Here is a 20,688-nt window from a genome sequence, read left to right on the forward strand (position 1 = left end):
ACTTCTACTACCCCAAGTAGAGGAGTGTGGTAGCCGTGTTAGTCCACTCTTAAGGTTATCAATAGAAATCAAACAAAATAAAACATGGAAAAGAAAATAAGATGATATCTTTTTTATTGGACATAACTTAATACATTTCTTGATTAGCTTTCGAAGGTTGCCCTTCTTCGTCAGATCGGAAATAAGCAAATGTGCTAGCTGACAGTGTATATAAGTGAAAAACATTCAAGCATTGCTATGACAGTCTGACAGGGTGGGAGGATGGGGGTGGGTAGGAAGTATGCATGGGGACATCAAAGTATATCTTTGGTATTCTAACAGGGTGGGTGTGGACAGGTGAGGGGAGGGTGATCAACAGAGACATACAGCTTTATGGTTTATAATGGGCTAGGAACCCCAGGTCCTTGTTAAGTCCTTTCTGTTGGGTGTTAAAATATTCAATCATTCTGACTTCAAAGGTCTTACGTTCTTGTATGGTTTTAAAGTTACCTTTGAGGATTCTCACTGTGAAGTCACTGGTGCAGTGTCCTGGTCTTGTAAAATGTTGCCCAACAGGCGTGGGAACCCTGCTGGCACCAGCATTGTTTATATGATGTCTATGTAAATTGAATCTTGTCTTAAGCATCTGGCCTGTTTCTCCAATATAGCATCCTTCATTACATTTTTTACACTGAATGATATATACCACATTGGAAGATGAGCAAGTGAAAGATCCCTTTATGTTGAATGTCTTTCCTTTGTGGATGACTTTGGGGTCCTGTGAAATATTTTGGCATAGTTTGCAACTGGATAAATTACAGGGAAGTGTGCCCTTCTGTTCCTTTTCAGTCTGTGAAGGAAGTTTACTTCTGATTAGCTTGTGTTTTAAATTGGGTGGCTGTCGGAAGGCCAGTACTGGTGGGGATGGGAATATCTCTTTCAGTAATTCATCCTCCTGGAGTATAGGTTGTAGATCTCTTATGATTTTCCTCAGTTTTTCCAGCTCTGGATTGTATGTCACTACAAGCGGGATTCTGTCTGTGGATTTTTTCTTTTTGTACTGTAGCAGATTCTCCCTGGGTGTTTTGAGGGAGGATTTACTACCCCAATTCCTACCCCAAGGAATTCTAATCCACCCTGTTAAATTGTCCAGGGGTACAAAATACAACCCATTCTGTATGCCCTAGAGGGGAGAAATATGCCCTAAGAATCATTGTTATGATTTTTTAGTCTGTGGATGAATAAGAAGTACATACATAAGTAGATAAGTATTGCCATACTGGGAAAGACCAAAGGTCCATCAAGCTCAGCATCCTGTTTACAACAGTGGCCAATCCAGGTCACAAATACCTGGCAAGATCCCAAAAAAGTACAAAACATTCTATGCTGTTTATTCCAGAAGTAGTGGATTTTCCCCAAGTCCATTTAATAATGGTCTATGGACTTTTTCTTTAGGAAGCCGTCCAAACCTTTTTTAAACTCCACTAAGCTAACCGTCCCTACCACATTCTCCGGCAACAAATTTCAGAGTTTAATTACACGTTGAGTGAAGAAATATTTTCTCCTATTCATTTTAAATTTACTACATTGCAGCTTCATCGCATGCCCCCTAGTCCTAGTATTTTTGGAACGCATAAACAGATGCTTCACATCTACCCGTTCAACTACACTCATTATTTTATAGACCTCTATCATATCTCCCCTCAGCCGCCTTTTCTCCTGAAGAGCCCTAGCCACTTTAGCCTTTCCTCATAGGGAAGTCGTCCCATCCCCTTTATCATTTTCGTCGACCTTCTCTGCATCTTTTCTAATTCCGCTTTTTTGAGATACGGCGACCAGAATTGAACACAATATTCGAGGTGCAGTCGCACCATGGTGCTATAGAAAAGCATTATAACATCCTCATTTTTGTTTTCTATTCCTTTCCTAATAATACCTAACATTCATTCTATTTGCTTTCTTAGCTGCAGGCATGATATATGGAACGTCTTATAGTCAGTCATTCTAATTAGGATAACAAGGGAGGAGTGCTCTTACAGATTTTTAAATTATGTTTCATTACTTTCTAAGAAGAAAACACTAAAAAAAAAATCACACAATATGCCATATAAGCTAAAGATTTTTTAATATTAGACTAATATCCTTAATTCCTTAGCAAGTTTTAAGTTATTGAAAAACTCAAAAATACTAAGACGGAGACACCAGTCCAGCAGCGAGACGGGTGCTATCCAGTCTTTTGCATTGAGTTTCACATGTATGATTATCTCCCAGTTGGTTAGCAGTTATATATGTGTGCCCAATGCAAAAAGCTCCTAGCTCTCAGAGAACAGGTCCGTTCTCTTGAGGCTAGAGTAGCGGAGAAGCTAAGGGAGATGGAGAGGTAAATAGAGGAGACCTACAGGGACGTTGTAGAGAAGTCCCACCTCCAGTATGGCAGCCCCTGTGCTGCCTTGGAGGAGTGAGGTTTCTTAGAAGGAGAAAATCACTCTGGTGAAGTAGAAAGTACTCCTGTAGCCAGGACCTGCCCACCAGGAAATGTACCATCCTCTCACACCGAGGACATGTCTCCAAGAACTTCTGTCAAGGTGGGAAGGGTTAGGACAGCTGTTGTAGTTGGGATCATTAGGCATGTAAATAGCTGGTGGATGTGAGGATCGCCTGGTCACTTGCACGCCAGGTGTGAAGGTGGCGGACCTCACGCATCACCTAGACAAGGTCTTAGATAGTGCTGGGGAGGAGCCGGCTTGGTATATGTGGGTACCAATGACATAGGAAAATATGGTAGGGAGGTTCTGGAAGCCAAATTTAGGCTCTCGGGTAGAAAGCTGAGGTCCAGATTCTACAGGGTAACATCATCAGAAATGCTCCCTGTTCCATGCACAAAGGACCCAAAAGCCAAGCAGAGCTCTGAAGTCTCAATGCGTGGTTGAGACAATAGTACAGGGATGAGGTATTCAGATTTGTTAGGAATTGGGCAAAATTCTGGGAAAGGGGGAGACTTCCAAAAGGATGGGCTCCGTCTTAACGGGGACAGAACCAGGCTGCTGGCGCTAACTTTTAAAAAAGAGATAGAGCAGCTTTTAAACTAGGAGCGCATGACTCAGTGTGGAGTATCCTTGAAGGATGCTAATGAAACAGGACATTTAGGGAATCCCAGTAGAGAGGTTTCAACAATGCTGAAAGTAAGCCAGGTGTGAGAGAGCAGGATAAAGGATGCACATTATCCCCTTCTATTTCTAAGCAGCTTGTAGATCCAAGGAAAAAACACAATTTGAAGTGCCTGTATACAAATGTTAAAAGCCTAAAAAATAAGTTGGAAGAATTAGAGTATATAGCACTAAATGATGAGGTAGATACAATAGGCATCTCAGAGACTTAGTGGAAAGAGGACAATCAATGGGACACTGAGTTAATAGGGTACAAACTGTATTGCAAAGATAGAGAGGATCAAATTGGAGGGGGGATTGCACTATATGTTAAGGAATGAATTGAGTCAAATAAAATAAACATTCCACATGAAACAGATAGCAGCATGGAATCATTATGGATAGATATTCCATGTGTGAAGGGAATGAGTATTCTTATAGGGCTGTACTATGTCTGCTAGGACAGAACAAACAGACGGATGAAGAAATGTTTACAGAGAATAGGAAAGCTGGCAAACTGGGTAACACTATAATAATAGGTGATTTCGATTACACCAATATTGACTAGATAAATGTTACATCAGGGAGATAAAACTGCTAGATGTATAAATGATTGCTTCTTCGAGCAACTGGTCCAGGAACCGACAAGAGGGGGAGCCATTTTGGAACTGGTCCTTGGTGGCATGCAGGGCATAATGCGAGAGGTGGTGGTGTTGGGTCCCCTGGGAAATAGTGATCATAATATGATCAAGTTTGAGCTACTATCTGGGATGAATCCACAAAAGAATCTACTGTAGCTGAATTTAATTTTCAAAAGAGCGACTATAATAAAATGAGGAAAATGGTTAAAAAGAAGCTAAATGGATTGGCTGCTAAAGGTTAGCACACTAAATCAGGCATGGACATTATTCAAAAATACCATCTCGGAAGCCTCATATTTGCAAAGGTGTAAATAAGAGAAAACAACAGCCAACCTGGTTAAAAGATGAAGCGAAAGAGGCTATTACAGCCAAAAGATTGCCCTTCAAAAAAATTTAAAAAAAGAACCCAAATGAAGAAAATAAGAAGCAACATAAGCACTGGCAAGTCAAATGCAAAGCATTAATAAAGAAGGCTAAAACAGAATATGAAGAGAAACTTGCCGCAGATGCTAAAACTCACAGTAACCACATTTTCAGGAACATCAGAAGCAGAAAGCCTGCGAGGGAATCCATGGGACTGTTAGATCATGAAGGCGCAAAAGGGGCACTCAGTGAGGACAAGGCCATAGCGGAGAAAATGAATGCTTCAGTCTTTACGTAAGAAGATGTAAGAGATCTACATGTACTGGAAATGGTTTTCAAGGGTGATGATGCAAAGGAATTGAAAGAAATCTCAGTGAACATGGAAGATGTACTGAGCTAATTTGACAAATTAAAGACTAGTAAATCACCTGAACTGGATGGCATATATCCAAGGTACTCAAAGAACTCAAGCATGAAATTGCTGATCTGCTGTTAGTAATATGTAACCTGTTGTTAAAATCATCCATAGTACCTGGAGGGTGGACAATGTGACGCTAATGTTTTAAAAGGGGTTCTAGGAGTGATCTGGGAAATTACAGACTGGTAAGCCTGATGTCAGTGCCAGGCAAAATAGTGGAAACATAAAATTACAGAACACGTCTACAAACATGGTTGAATGGGACCAGTGGCGTTCCTATGGGGGCTGACACCCGGGGCGGATCGCCGATGCGCCCCGCCCCCTGGGTGCGGCGCCCCCCGGAACAGCACGACGACCCCCCCAGCGAAAGAACCCCCGATCCCCCCGGCGAAAGAACCCCCCCTGGGTGCATGCCGATGGGGGGGGGGGTGCCGCGCCCCTGCCGGCTCTTCGTTTTCATGCTCCCTCTGAAAACGAAGAGCCGACAGGTGCGCGGCACCCCCCCAGCGGCGTGCACCCGGGGCGGACCACCCCCACCTTGGTACGCCACTGAATGGGACAGAGTCAGCATGGGTTCAGCCAAGGGAAGTCTTGCCTCACCAATTTGTTTAATTTCTTTGAAACCGTGAATAAACATGGATAAAGGTGAGCCAGTTGATATAGTGTATCTAGATTTTCAGAAGGCTTCTGACAAAGTTCCTCATGAGAGACTCCTGAGAAAATTAAAGAGTCATGGGATAGGAGGCAATGTTCTGGTGTGGTTTAGGAATTAGTTACTGGACAGAAAACAGAGGGTAGGTTTAAATGGTCAGTTCTCTCAATGGAGGATGGTGAATAGTGGAGTGCCTCAGGGATTGGTACTGGGACCAGTGCTATTTAACATATTTATTAATGATATGGAAATTGTAATGAGTGAGGTGACTAAATTTATAGATGACACAAAACTATTCAAGGTTATTAAAAATGTGCGGACTGTAAAATATTGAAGGAAGACCTTAGGAAATTGAAAGACTGGGCATCCAAAAGGCAGATGAATTTAATGTGGTCAAATGCAAGGTGATGCACATTGGAAAGAATAACCCAAATCATAGGTACCTGATGCTAGGGTCCACCTTGGGGGTCAGAACCCAAGAAAAAGATCTAGGTGTCTTTGTAGATAATATGCTGAAATCTGCTCAATGGGCGGCAACAGCCAAAAAAGCAAACAGGATGCTAGGAATTAGGAAAGGGATGGTGAATAAGACCAAAAATATTATAATGCCTCTGTATTGCTCCATGGTATGACCTCACCTTGAGTACTGCGTTCAGTTCTGATTGTCATATCTCAAAAAAGATATAGTGGAATTTGAAAAGGTTCAAAGAAGAGCAGCCAAAATGACAAAGGAGATGAAACTCCATAAGGAAAGGCTGAAGAAGATAGGGCTTTTCAGCTTGGAAAAGAGACAGATGAGGGGAGATATGATTGAGGTCTACAAAATCCTGAAAGGTGTAGGATGAGTAGAAGTAATCAATTTTTTACTTGTTCCAAAAGTAGAAAGACTAGGGGACAATCAAGGAAGTTACATGGAAATACTTTTAAAACAAATAGGAGGAAACATTTTTTCATTTGACAAATAGGCAAGCTCTGGAACTCTTTGCCAGAGGATGTGTAACAGCGTTTAGCTATCTGGATTTAAAAATGGTTGGACAAGTTACTGGAGGAAAAGTCCCTAGTCTGCTATTGAGACAGACATGGGGAAGCAACTGCTTGCCTTGGGATTGGTAGCACGGAATGTTGCCGCGATTTGGGTTTCTGTCAGGTGTTTGTGGCCTGGTTTAGCCACTGTTGGTGATGGGGTGCTGGTCTAGATAGACCACTGGTCTGACTGTGTGGCTGCTCTTATGTTCTTATATTCTTTATGAGACCACAAAGTAGATGGAATATCTATTGAGTTCCTTCTCTAGAGTGGAGGAGTGGCCTAGTGGTTAGGGTGGTGGACTTTGGTCCTGGGGAACTAAGGAACTGAGTTCGATTCCCACTTCAGGCACAGGCAGCTCTTTGTGACTCTGGGCAAGTCACTTAACCCTCCATTGCCCCAGGTACAAATAAGTACCTGTATACAATATGAAAGCCACATTGAGCCTGCCATGAGTAGGAAAGCGCGGGGTACAAATGTAACAAAAAAAAACTGCAGTGCAGTCCTGCTCTCTCGGCCCTTCAGCTGTGAACACAGAAAGAAATATTTGTTAAACAATTCTGCCTTAACTTTATCAGCTTCTCCACATTCTTCCCGTTCACCTTTGAGTCTCACAATGCCACTTTTCCACTTCCTCCTATCACTAACATATCTAAAAAAAACATCTTGTCCCCCCATTTTACCGTATTGGCTATTTTTTCTTCTTTTTGCATCTTTGCTTTCCTGATTACTCTACCACCTTCTCTTAGCTTTTCCCAGATATTGTCGCCTGGCTTCCCCTTTTGTAGTTTATAAAGGCTAACCTCTTTTTCCTTACCTTTTCAGCTACTACTTTTGAGAACAAAATGTCCTCCTTTTCCTCTTACTTTTATTTACTTTCCTTACAAAAAGCTTTGTTGCCTTTACAATAGCTCCTTTCAGTTGTGCCCACTGTTTTCCAACTTCTTCTAGATGTTTCCATCCAGACAGCAATTCCTTGATGTAATCCCCCATCTGAAACCTCCACTTTTGAATGAATCCTTTCCACACCCATCTTAATATTAAACCACACCATCTAGTGACACTCTCTCCATTAGTAAGCAGTAAGTCCAGCATGGCCCCATCCCGCATGGGATCCATTATCAACTGCTGAACTAGTTCCCCCTGTAGAGAATCCAGGATCTGCCTGCTTCTAAAAGACCCAGCAATAGGGATACCCCAATCAATATCTGGCATTTTAGTAGTATTTCACAGCTATATTTTGAATGTCTTCAATTAAATCTCTGTCCATTTTTCTATCTGTGAAGGAGGACTGTACATCACACCAATGTAAATATATTTGCCACTCCCTCTTTCCAGATTGACCTACAATGCCTCTTCCTTACCCTGTAGGTCCTGCAATTGTGTAGCTTTAATATTATCTTTAACATATAATGCCACTCCCCCTCCCCCTTGCTTGCTGCCCTGTCTTTCCTAAACACATTATAGACCCGTATAACCCAGCAACTTCCATCTCAGCCTCAGGATCTAAAACCTTATTTCCCATTTTTCGAGCATTAGTATATACTGCTTTCCAGATATTGCCCCTTTTTCCCCGCTTGTGTAGAGGGCTTGTACTTACCGAGGGGCTTTGATCACCCTACCCCAACGATTCTAGTTTAAAGCCCTCTTCAGTAGGTTAGCCAGTCTGCTGCTAAAAATACTTCTTCCCTTCTTTGATAGATGGACAACATCTCTGCTCAAAACAGCCCTTTGAAAAGCATCCCATGGTCCACGAAGCCAAAATGCTCTTGAAGATACCATCTACATAGCCATATATTCATCTCCAGGATGCAAGTTTCTCCCTTCAACAGGGAGGATTGATGAGAACACCACCTGTGCACCTGTCTGCTTCACCCTCTCTCCCAGAGCCATGAAGTCAATTTTGATACATTCGGAGTACCTAGCAGTATCATTTGTGGCAACATGGATGAGCAGCATTGGATAATAGTCATTAGGTTTGATGAATCTCAGAAAGCTCTCTGTAACATCTTGAATTTTGGCATCTAGTAGAGAGCATATCTCCCAGGATATCATGTCTGGACTGCAGATGAATGCCTCTGTACCCCTCAGAAGAAAACTGCCAACCACCACTACCTTACGCCTCTTAGGGATCAATGATCCAGCAAATTTGGGGATTTCAGGTTCTCTGGGATGCTCTCACCTCCTCCACTTCCAGGGCTGCATATTGGTTCTTTAGTTCGAGGGCAGGTGGAGTTATAGTATCAATCCTGCAGGGTCTCGTGATCTCTGTCCAGTTGTCCTTTTTCAGCACAACTTTTTCTTCCCCACTGCTGGAAATCTTTGATGCTTTATGAAGCATTTCATTGAAGTATTTCTCATTTTCATAGACGATTCTCAACCTTGTTTTTTCAAGATGAAGACACCACTGCACAACAGCCACCCAGAAGGCACCTCTGAACAAATCTCATTCCTAGGGTTTGGCAAGATTGCAGAGGTTAAAATATAAAATCTCAGTATGTCTAGGGTTTCCACCACTAGGATATCTGCTGCCATGATACTGCTATCAGGTTGAGGAGAGGATTATACAAGTGACTGGACTTCCCACCTCACATGTCTCTTAAAATAAAGCCATTTTACCACACAGAAATACGGGTATAATTAGATCTCTCCTGAAGAAGAATTACATAACCCGCTTACTTCATCTTTGAATAACAACAAAACATTAGCCGATTAGCTTCATAGGTTTTGACCTAACAAAATTCTGAAAGGGGGTGTTCTCCAAGCATATTACTCAGCGCCTGTCTGCCACAAAGCTCACTCTAGTCATTCATCAGGAATATGGCCAGTTCCTGTATGAGATGTTGCATCCCCAGTAACAGACAGGCTGGCTGGTTGCCAGCATATTGCTTTCAGCACTACAGCAGGCAGTGCACAAGATTTACTTTTGTGAAGGGGGGAGAGGGCTAGTTTATCATAACCTACTGTATGTGAATGTAACTTGTCTTGAACTACTGAGAAAGGCTTGAGCTAAATCCAAATCCATAAAACTGACATTTAAAAAAATGTGTTTTGTTATAAAGAGAACCTCCAATATCAAAAACCTTTATATCTCCAAGTTATCCCAGTTCCTGGCCCTTTCAACTCCACAAACCAGATAAATTTCAGAATGACAAGAGTCAATCCAGGAGGGGAATTGAGACTTATAATCAGAGCGTGCAATAACAGCTATTCGGTTAGCGCCTGCATGTCTCTCCATTTGCAGCTGTCTGGAGAGCTTCAGTAAAAAGTCACTTGGCTCTCTATTCTACTTGCTAGCTGAGGGCTTTTATGTAGATAATCATGTTATTTAGATAGGACGCTGGTTTAATTCCCTTCATTACAAGTTCCCAGTGCTGTAATTTTTTTTCTCCGCATGATGTATTCCCCGTGGCACATTTCACTCAAATCAAACACTTTACGCTTTTATTGCAAACAATCCCCCAGCGTCTGCCTTTATCAGTCCAACACACACATGCTCGCTCCTTGCAGCAGTCCAGAGGTCACTTCTAATGACTAATCGATCTCATTAGTTTTCCTAATTAAAAACTTTACTACCGCAATGGAAGACAAACTACAAAAAAACTGCTTGCATCATATCTGACTAGGATATGAGCAGCATTTCTCAGGCCAGGCTGGCGGCTTTGCACAGCACGGGGTTCTGAACGCTTGCTGAGCTTGTGTTTCTCCTTCCAGGCTAGGCAAGGAAAAAGGAGTTAGACCCAGAGCTGGGAGCAAGGCAGATACTCCACAGCTGAGACAAACTTTAAATATTAACAATCCTGATAGGATTTACTTTGCCTGGTCTTCCATGCTCCTATTGCATACTGCCTGTTTTTCTCCTCTTAAATTTGTCACCTCTGTTTACCTTTTCATATAAGACCTTGCTCTTTCTTGACCAGGGCAGACTGACCATTCAGGCAACGAGGCAGTGCCCAAGGGTCCAGGGCAACTGGGGGAACAGTGTCTCCCCTACCTGATTCAGCATGATATCGTCTGTCTCCCCTCCACCCAGCATTTCTCACTGTCTTACACTCCTCCCTTCCAACTTCCATAATCTGCCCCCCCCCCCCCAAGGTCTACCTTACACCATGTCTCCCATGAGGTCGGGGGCAGTGGCAGCACTTGACAGACACTGCTTGTTGCCTGCTCAGTGCTTCTCTCCTGTTGCAACCTGCCTCCATGTAAATAGAAGGTTGCATCGGGGGGGGGGGGGGGGGGGAGGGTGGAAGAACAGAGGGAGAGAAGAGAGAGGAAGAGATGCTGGACCACATTGGCAGAGAGGGAGGAAGGAAAGAGAGAAATGAGGGGCCTGGGGTGGAGAGGAGGGTGGAAGGGATGCTCTACAATGTGAGGGAAGGAGGGAAGAGATATTGGACTTGGGGCAGAAGGGTGGGTGAGGTAATGGGCAGTTGGAGGGAGGAAAGGAGGGAAAAGGGAAAGAGATGTTGGATCACAGGGGCAGGGATGGAGGGAAGATGTGATGAGATGCTGGACCACAGGAACAGGGAGGGAGGAAATAAAAAGGAAACAAGATGGTATAGGAAGGCACTGGGGGGGGGGGGGGGGGTAGAAGGAAGAAACATGCAGATGTCAGGCTACAAGGATGGGGGGAGAGAGGAAAGAGATGCGGAGCAACTGGGCATGGTGGAACTATGTGGAAGAAGCCATGGGGGGCTGTCAAGGAGATGAGTCAGAGGAGGACAGTAAGTGTACTTTGATCAGTTTAGATTACCGGTGAAAGCAATGCTTTTAGCTAAACTAGATTACTGTAATTTGATATATTTGGGTACCTCTAAACAAATAATTCATAGACCACAATACTGCAGTCAGACTCATTTTTTCATTCAAGAAAGATACACTTTCATGTTGTTTTGTTGAACTCCATTGGTTACCCATACAGGCAAGGATTCTGTTCAAATTTTCTTATCTATTATATGAGAATTTAAGGGGTGAATGTCCAGTTTATAGTATAGATCATTTGGAATTTATAACTAATAATAGAAAAAGAAGATCTTGCCATAATTGTTTTTATGTTCTTCCATCAATTAGAGGAGTAAAGAGATTCAAACACATGATAGTTTACTTGCAGTTCAAGCTCCTAGGGCCTGGAATTTATTTTCTTTTTCATACTAACTTTCAGGGTAATTTACTTAATTTTACAAAGAACCTGAAAACTATGCTTTTCAAGGAATTTCTGATGAGGTAACTTTTAAAATCTTGTTATTAATTCCCAAGAAACTGTCTTGATCTCTTTTGTAACCTGATTAATATTTGATTGTAAACCGCTCTGAACCTGGCAGGTAGTTGCGGTATAGAAATTTGTTATAATGTAATGTATAGAAGGTAAAATGCATTAATAGGGAGTAGAGGAAATATAGATGGGATTAGGCAATATTGCATAGTAAGTAAATGTAACTAGTTACTGTACTTAAGTAAAGGTTTTATTACTTTTACTTGTAAAGAAGTACAAGATAACATTTGTTACTTTTACTGAGGTAATAATTTCACCAATTTTTACTACTTTTACTCAGTTATATTTGATGCTTGCAGTTTAAAGTAAAAAGTAAATATAGAAGGGAGATGTAAATGACAATTCCTCAGTAAAACAAATGAAAGAGCAAAACTGGGAACAGGACTTTGTTATTGCAAACCTCGTCTCGCAAACAGTAGATCACCTCATCTTAAATTCTGCTGTTCAGGGAATACAGCCTATAAGAACAGTGGAGTCACCTGTGTTTGTTGAACTGGTTACTGGTCTCCAGCCACACAGAATAATGATGAGTTGGGTCCTTTTATGAAGCTGAGGCTGGTAGCAATTGTTGGTGAACAGACATACGTCTCTAAGACTGCTCATCATCCCATGGGAACTTTTACATTGGGGTGACTGTCCACTGGATTGATAAGAACCTTTAGAGAGGAAATATGCTTATCTAGCCTTGACTGAAGGGTTCCCACACATTCCAACTTTATGAAAGCCTTCTCTGTAACTGGACAGCATGACAATGACAACAAAGATAAAGATGAAGATGCAAGTGATGAATTAGCACCACTTCTAATGCAGATGATAATGACAATAATGATGATAAAGTACTATTTCAAAGTTTCCCTTGATCATAATTTGCAGGCCCAGTCAGAAGACATCAGTAATATTGCAACTCGGCCTGATTTGAAGGAACTTTTTATCAGATTTTAAAATCCACTTTCTGTTAATGAAATTGTTGAACCTCTTTAGCTGTGCTGGATTAATGAGTCACAATAACACTCACATGAGTGACAGTCATTTTCAAAAAAAACTATTTTTATTAAAAAGCAATGTGGATTGAAATGTAGAGCAATAAAGTTGGGATAAAAACAACAATGGTTGTATTCACTGTAGTTGCGGTACTTTTCTTGTTACTCAAAAAGTATTATATTAGGCAATAACTTTTTTACTTTCACTTAAGTAAATTTTTTTAATATGTTCTTCACTATACTTTTACTTAAGTACTTTGAAAAACACGGGGATTAGGAGGCCAGGGAAGGACTGAGAAAGGAATTGAGAGAGCTAGGGGGTGAGAGAAGGAAATGGAAGTTGATAGTTGAAAAGTAAAAAGAGGGAGATGGAGGACTGCAGGGTGAGGAAATGGGTAAAATGAGCTGACAGCAGCAGAAAAGAAAGAGCTATAAAGGAAAGATCATTATATCAGAGACAGATGTAGTGAGGGAATGAAACAAGACTGGAAAGACATTTAGCAGAAGACACACAGGAAAGCAGAACATGGAAATTGGGACCAGCATGATGGAAAAATAAAATGTCCATACAACAAAAGTAGAAAAAGGTGTTTTATTTTGAATTTTTTAATTATATTATGTTAGTTTGGTAAATGTGTATCATGGATGTCTTTGTATTACGTTCAATATAAGAGAAAATGCATTTCTCTTATATTGTGGTACATGTCGAGCAGGGACTGTCCTTCTATGTTATATTGTACAGCGCTGCTAACCCTAGTAGCGCTTTAGAAATGTCAAATAGTAGTAGTAGTAGTATGTCTAAATTTGACTTCTTGGGGTTCCCATTTCAATTTTTGCCTTTATTTTCCTATTTCTAATTAAAGAACATAAGAACCAGTAATTTGCAATCCCTTGCTCTGTTTTTAGTGAGGGTCTGTCTATCTGTCTTTTGTGTGTGACTGAAGTATGGTATTCTGTGACTTCTGTATAGAGGTCTTTAGCAGTTTCACTTATTCTTTTTTTTATGAGCAGATCTATCAGGGTTATATGGCCCAATGTAGTATTTTTAGGGCTGTCTATTCATAGGCAGGGTTCTTGTTGTTTTAATCATGAATTAGTGCTACTGTTGTATGCCAATCAAAATAAAGTTTGTTAATGAAAACACAAATACCCTCAGTTCCTGTGTACAAAAATATTTTAAATAACTGGAAACTCAAATCTCCAAGTAGGGGAATTCATACTGAATCATCTACATGCTACTGTAACAGGAGCCCAATCCTATCATTGGTTTCCATAAACAGGTGGGGGGGGAAAGGAAAAAAAAACCTCCTTAACAGAGAAAAACAATTGATTTTAAAAAAATCCCACAGATTTTAAATAACCAAGAATCCAAGAGCGAGTGTGTTTCAAAGTTAACAAAAAGAGTTCTAACAGCAACTGAAAAAATTAAGGAAAAGCAGACCTGCCAAAAAATGTAAAATACTTTGAGGCTGAAAAATCATACTACTTAACTGAAGAGGGAGAACCCGTCTCTTTACATTGTACTCCGCAAATGCTTTCCCTTATTTTCTTGCAGGGCAACCTCACTCACATTATTGCCGAAAGCAGTGAACTGCTAACCTGATTAATATCCTCTAATGCCCAAAGATGGGAAGGAGTGGGGACCAGTCTATCTCCTTTCACCTCTATGAGATGCTGGTCCCCCCTCCTTTCCCTCCCTTCTTTCATATTTGAAAATTCAAAAAACTATCTGTTGCTTACAAAAAAGTTACTAACAGAGTGATTCCTTACCCCTTTCTTCCTACTGGCCATAAAAAGAGAGTGTTAGTTGAGAGATCCCATTACTATACTTTTTGTCCATTACAGGACACTAATCGGGTTAGTAGTGCACTGCTTTCGGCAAAAATGTGAGCGAGGTTGAGTTGCAAGAAAATAAGGGAGAACACATGTGGAGTACAATGTAAAGAGATGGTCTTCAAGTTCTCCCTCTTTAGTTAAGCATTATAATTTTTCAACCTTGGGGTGTTTCACATTTTTTGGCAGGTCTGCTTTTCCTTTATTTTTTCAATTGCTGTTAGAACTTTTTTGATAACTTTGAAACACACTCACTCTTGGATTCTTGGTTATTTAAAATCTGGGGGACTGTTTTTTAGAATCAATTGTTTTTCTCGATTAGGTTTTTTTTTTCATTTGCTCTATTTCCCTCCTGTTTATAGAAACCAATGATAGGATTAGACTCCTGTTACAGTGGCAGGTAGAGATGATTCAGTATGAATTCCCCTACTTGGAGATTTGCGGTTTCAGTTATTTAAATACTTTTGTACATAGGAACTGAGGGTGATTGGGTTTTCATTAACAAATTTTATTTTGATTGGCGTGGAGGGGCATAACTGAACGCGAACGCCCAACTCCGAGGACGGATATGCGAAGGAGCGGGACAGACCGTATTTTCGAAAAAGATGGGAGTCCATCTTTTGTTTCGATAACACGGTTGGTGCCAGGCAAATGCATCGGATTTGGGCGGATTTGAGCTGGGCAGTATCGGTTTTCAGCGATAATGGAAACCAAAGGCGCCCAGCTCAAAAACGAACTCCAAGGCATTTGGTCTTGGGAGGGGCCAGGATCCCCCTCACATGCCAGGACACCAACTGGGCACCCTAGGGGGCACTTGTAACAATTAAAAAAAAATTAAAATACCTCCCAAGTCCATAGCTCCCTTACCTTGGATGCTGAGCCCCTCACAACCCACTCCCCAGAACTCTACACCATTACCATAGCACTTATGGCTGAAGGGGAGCACCTCGATGTGGGTACAGTGGGTTTTGGGGGCGGTTTGGAACGCTCCCATTTAGCAGCACAAGTGTAACAGGTAGGGGAGGGATGGGCCTGGGTCCACCTGGCTGAAGTCCACTGCACCCACTAACAACTGCTCCAGGGACCTGCATACTGCTGTGATGGAGCTGGGTATGACATTTGAGGCTGGCATAGAGGCTGGAAAAAAGTTTTTAAAGTTCTTTTTTTTTTTGTGGGAGGGGGTTAGTGACCACTGGGGAGTCAGGGGAGGTCATCCCCAATTCCCTCCGGTGGTCATCTGGGCCATTGGGGCACTTTTTGGGGACCTGTTCGTGAAAAAAAAAGGGTCCAGAAAAAGTGACCCAAATTCTCACTTCTGGCGCCCTTCTTTTTTCCATTATTGGCCAAGCGCGCCCATCTCTCCTTGGCCGATAAACACGCCCCAGTCCCACCTTTACCATGCCTCCGACATGCTCCCATCAACTTTGTTCGTTCCCGCGACAGACAGACTGCAGTTGGAGGCGCCCAAAATCGGCTTTCGATTATATCGATTTGGGCGCCCATGGGAGAAAGGCGCCCATCTCCCGATTTGGGTTAAAATATGGGCGTCTTTCTGTTTTGAAAATGCTGGATAGTCTTCAGTAGACGTTTGTTATCCCTACTTTGTTGCTACTGTTATATGACATGTTTTTTACATGTGTGTTCGGATTTTTTTTTTCAGGTAGTAGAGAGATTTATTTTGCTCTTGTCGGATGACATGAGAATCAGAATTTTTTTTTGTATGGTGCCTTCCATGAAGAAATGCCGTATATCTAATCTACACCTGTTGTTGGGGGGTGAGAGGAGATGGACTGGAGGGGGGCGATGGATTTGTGTGGAAGCAGATCATGTTAACATTTAACTAGCTGCTATACTGTGTCAGATCAAAGGTCTACGAAGGTCATATATGCAGTATGTCACATATGCGAGCATTGTCTGTCTGGGGTGTCCTGGCTGAAAAAAAGTTGAGAACCACTGCACTAGAGCCTCGGTAGCATTTACTGTACCTGAATTTAGTTCACCTTCATCTAGTACAGTGACTTGATCCCTGCCCCTCTCCATATAAATATATAAAATTACCTCTATGGGATGCTGGATCCCTCTCCTTCCCATCTTTGAAATGTTCCCCATGGCCAACAGCCCCCTTTTCCTCCCTCCTTTCATATTTTAAAATGCATAAAACTATTTCTTGCTTATAAGAAAAGTTACTAACAGAATGACTCATTATCCCTCTCTTCCTATTGGTCATAAAACAAGAGTGCTAGTTGAGGGACCCCACTACTATACTTTTTGGCACAGAAGGAAGGGAGAATTCCTAGAGAGCACTCTTATTACCAGCAGGGAGAAGGGGCAGGGAAACCCTCTACCAGTAGTCTTTTTTAACATAAGAAGTATGGGGCAGCCCAGAAGGATGATTGAAATAATAAAAATACATCATAACGACTATTTGTCTCTTAACTATTACCTATTTCTAAAACTTTTTCTACTAACTGCTATGGTAACTTTGTTACTAAATTTAACAGGAGTTCCCAGAACATATATTGGACAATGTCCTGATACAATTTACCAGATTAATCAAGGCTCATTCGAAATACTTCTCAAATGGGATCATGTCAATAAATCAAAAGCTACCTGCTCCATGGTACCATCAAAAAATGCATTAGTCATTTTTGACTGTCATTGGTGTCTCAACAAATTTGCAGGACATGTCATCTGAACCAATAAGTGCTGAAGATGGCTATCTTTTTCCATATCCACTATGTGTCATCCGCTAATAATTTATTGGGTTTTGGATCCATTGTACTTCTGATCCAGAGTTAACTGTATGACCTACTGGGTATCCATGAGGATCGTAACAGAGATATTTAGGGGTGAGGGTGGGGACATCCACTTACTCCATGGATATGCACATGCCATACAATTCCATGCATACTGGGAGTATAATCACAATTTTGACCGGGGAGGGGGGAGTGGACCTACATATTCCCAGATTATATGCATGTCATTATGCTACCTAAATTTTCAACAAATGAGAAGTGGTTAACAAAGATCACGACAGAGTGGATTTTTTTTTAATCCACAGCTGGTGAATCCAGAAAACTTCTGAACTTCACAAGTCTCTGTTCTAGGCTGTACAGCCTCCATCAGGCTACAGGATCCAAGCTTTCAGCCACTGCATGTTCGGTATCAAAGGAGAAGAGAAAGAAAGGGCTGTTATTGCCACAGCCAACAGATCACCACTCTCAGGGGCAGTTTAAAAATGTGTGAATCTGATGTCAGTGTGAAGAGTGCATCTAAGCTGTTTTCAAACATGTCTATGTGCCTTATAAAAGAGGTTTCCAGACTCAGTCTCATCTGTTCTGAAGATGGCATAAATTTGTGCGTGTGCAGTTGAAGTGTATACTTCCGCCTTTTATAAAATATGCATATATTTCGCAGCTTTGTCCCTGCTCTACCCAAATGCCGCCCCTGGGAATGCCTACATGCAGATCACGTAAGAACAGGCACACTTCTTCTGCAACTATACTCAATTTTACATAAGTGCCTATTTATGTGAAACTTTAAAAAACTACTTTTTAAATAAGTCTTGGACACAGTAAGAATGGTCTCAAAATCCTTCAGTAGGGAAGGGAGATGTAAATTAAAATGAAAAATCTTTCACAGATTGAACAACAGTGGGATTATGCATGCACAACAGTGAACTAAATGACACTGCTGAGTTCTCTTTTTATAAACGTATGAATTTTATAGTAGTAAATATGTGTAGAAGTAGGTGCTTATAAAATTGCCCAGGGGTCGCCACACCTAAAAATATCTTCTGCTGATGCATAGCTCAGATTTTTACACGCAGATGTTCCTGGGAACAGTGGTTAGATGCAGATAAAAGACGTGCACGCAACTACACACATTTAGGTGTGAAACTCACACCTGCCTAGAAGCACAGGTAGCTTTGTGCAGAAGCTTCAGAGGAAAAAGAGTTGTATAAAGTCACATTGGTGCATATATTATAAAGGCAAAGAGAACGCCGGTTTTGTACATTCTTAAGGTTTTTAAGATCACGGTCCTAAAACCTGGGTTCTCTTTGCTTGCTATTATTGCAGAATGTTTTTAGAAAGGCAACATAGGTTTGCACATATGCCTTCACAGCTTAGGCACCTGTTACAAAACTACCCTGTCTATCTGGTTTTCATTTTTTGCCGTTAAGTACCGTAACAGAATAATTTGCATTTACTTAGTGGTGAGCACTTTTCCTGGCTAAACGCAGCACTGTCATTTTAAGAAGCAGGTTGATGTCTGTAGATAGTGAGCATATTTTTCCCTTTCTCTACTTCCAAACTGGATTCAATATTACAGTAAACGCGCCGTATGAAATCTGCATGCTGGACTCTTGCCACATATCACTGCCAAGAACAAGACATCAAGCAGCACTGTATCAAAATATAACTTAAGCAACAAAGATTAAATGAGTAAAGGATAACTGCAAGGAAGAAAAAAGCAACAAATCATCTCCCCCTTTTTCTTATTTTCCCAAACCCATACTCACCCCACCCCCCTTTTCAAGTATAGTATCTATGTTCCATTTATTCTCTCAGTCTCCTCCAAACCTTAAGCAGTGAGCAAACACACTTCTGGTTTTCTATGGAATCCAGCTATAAAAGTGTTCCCAGACCACCTAAAAAGTGTCTCATTTCTTTTTTCCCTCTCTTTGACTGTCATTTTACTCATCAACACCATTTAAATAACTGCATAAGAACATAAGAATAGCCATACTGGGTCAGACCAATGGTCCAACAAGCCCAAAATCCTGCTTCCAACAGTGGCCAATCCAGGTCACGAGTACCTGGCAGAAACCCACTTAGCAACATTCCATGCTACCAATCTCAGGGCAAGCAGTGGCATCCCCAATGTCTGTCTCAATAGCACACTATGGACTTCTCCTCCAGGAACTTGTCCAACCCTTTTTTAAACCCAGATATGGCAAAGAGTTCCAGGGCTTAATTATTCACTAAGTGAAAAAATATTTCCTCCTATTTGCTTTAAAAGTATTTCCATGTAACTTCAGACTAGCGGCTTTCTCATTCCTCCAAATAACCAAGTTACATTTGTGAGCCAGTAGCTACAACATACATTAAAAAAGACCCATCCTCTTTTTCCATCTCCCTAATCACGATCATCAAACTGTAGTAAACCAGATGGCATGGACAGATTCATCCCAAGTAGCCCATTGAGATAGTGTATACTTGGACTCCAATTTAGGGGATGCCCCACAACACAACTTTTTTGGAGGCATGTGTTGTCTTAATATTGACACATTTTATGCATTCTGATGTCACAGCTTGGTCTGGCACTACACACACTTGTAATATAAACTTATACTGCAGCTCCCTCAATAGAATATTATCTGTAGGCAGATCCAGAGCCTTGACCAGTCCCTTCTAGATCCACTGTATTACTAAGGGAAGATTAACAAGGCACAGCATAACTGAACGCAGATAACATACAGAAGGAGGGCATAAAAGGAAAGAGTCTTTAATGACAATCACTTGTAAGAGTGGGTGAGAGGCAGAGGGAGAGAAACAAGAGGCCAGAGTAGAAATTAGTCAATCAGTTTGAATGGGAACAACTGACTAAAGCTGTGTTTAGCCAGGAAAAGTGTTCACCACTAAGTAAATGCAAAATATTCTATTGCAGTACTTAACTCCAAAAAATGAAAACCAGATAGGCAGGGTAATTTTGTAACAGGTGCCTAAGCTGTGAAGGCATATGTGCAAACCTATGTTGCCTTTCTAAAAACTTGAGTCTTGAGGGTGCTTTAGGATCTTGAGAATGAGGATTCAGCTCTGAGAGAAAGAGGCAGGCGTTCCAGAAGTTGGGGCCACTGCACTAAAATAGAAGCGACAGATTGTATCTAGCCAAATATGACGGTGTGATGGGACAATAAGAAGTTGTTGACTGAAAGATTGAAGAGTATACTGTAGGTGTATATTGGTATGAGACGATCAAACAGAAATTATGGCGTTCCGGACTGTAAAACCTGATCTGTGATGGATGAGAATTTGTTTATGACCCAAACGACCATGGATAGCCAGTGTTCTGAGATAAGAAGAAAGAGATCAGAAGCACAGCCAGGTTTTGACGTTAGGGGGGGCAGACATTTTGTAAAACAGGTGCCAGTGCAAGGCTGAAGGCCTGAACCCCAAAGGAGCCATTTCATTCAAAATCATTTCGCAAAGCGGCAGCTCCTCTTGCACCCCCCCCCCCCCCAAGCTGAGGCTCCTTTTTCTTATTAAATAGCAATTTAATGGCAATGATCTGTATAAATTGTAATCTTCTGGCCTGGGATAAGGTGAGGCTGTATTAAAGAGAATTGCAATAATCCATCCAATTTTGTTATCACAAGG

The 20,688-nt window shown here is 41.4% G+C and overlaps 1 protein-coding gene across 1 annotated transcript in view; it reads right to left on the bottom strand.

Moving 5' to 3' along the window:
• ZC3H3 (zinc finger CCCH-type containing 3) overlaps window positions 1–20,688 on the bottom strand; it is a 605,196-nt gene that overhangs the window by 398,607 nt on the left and 185,901 nt on the right. The gene's annotated exons all lie outside the window — the stretch shown is intronic.

Source organism: Microcaecilia unicolor, chromosome 1, assembly GCF_901765095.1.
Source record: "Microcaecilia unicolor chromosome 1, aMicUni1.1, whole genome shotgun sequence".
NCBI classification, from domain to species: domain Eukaryota; kingdom Metazoa; phylum Chordata; class Amphibia; order Gymnophiona; family Siphonopidae; genus Microcaecilia; species Microcaecilia unicolor.